This window comes from Penaeus monodon, chromosome 28, assembly GCF_015228065.2.
Source record: "Penaeus monodon isolate SGIC_2016 chromosome 28, NSTDA_Pmon_1, whole genome shotgun sequence".
Lineage (NCBI taxonomy): Eukaryota > Metazoa > Arthropoda > Malacostraca > Decapoda > Penaeidae > Penaeus > Penaeus monodon.
This window is the reverse complement of record NC_051413.1, coordinates 10,057,717-10,058,491: the sequence shown is the minus strand read 5'-3', so window position 1 is coordinate 10,058,491 and position 775 is coordinate 10,057,717.

The window sequence follows — 775 nt, the reverse complement described above, 5'->3', positions numbered from 1 at the left end:
GATAGACAGACACAAACAGAGAACGAAAAAGGGAAGAAAAAATGCAAAAAAACAAACAGCTGGGAACCCCCCCCCCTCCTCCCTCCCTTAAACAAAATGACACCTTTGAAAAACACCCACATTTAGGCTTTCAACAAATATGCGTCCCCTGACAGGGTAATACTCTACCGACCCCTATAAACTGCATGCTATATTGTTCCTGGTTTCCACTGAACTCCGGCTGGCAATGAACCTGGTCTATGATGAGACGGCGAGATCTCTGCTTCTCCTCTTGAGATGGGGAGGACGGGGCGGGGAAGGAAGGATAGAGAGAAAGGGGTAGGGAGAAAGAGGGGGAGGAGGGGGAGGAAAAGGAGGGAGGGAATGGAGAGAAAGGGATGGGGAGAAAGAGGGAGGGGGAGGGAATGGAGAGAAAGGGAGGGGGAGAGTTGGAGGGTGTGGATGTAGAGGAAAGGGAAGGTTAAAGGAGGGAGAGATGCAGAGAAAGAGGGAGAGTGGGAGGGTATGGAGTGAGAGGAGAGGGAGGAATGGGGAGATAGGGGAAGAGAGTGGGAGGGAAGGAAGGGAATAACAGAGAGAGGAGGGAGGATGAGAAAAAAGAAGAAGAGAATGGAGACTAAAGGAGAGAGTGGGAAGAAGTGGAGGGAGAGGAGGGGGAAAAAGTGAATTACAGAGAGGAGAAGAAGGAAAGAGAAAGGAGGTAAAGGAAGAAGAGGAAAAGTCGGATAGAAAGGAGGGAGGAAAGGCTGTGAGAGACAGGGAGAGTGGAGAGGAA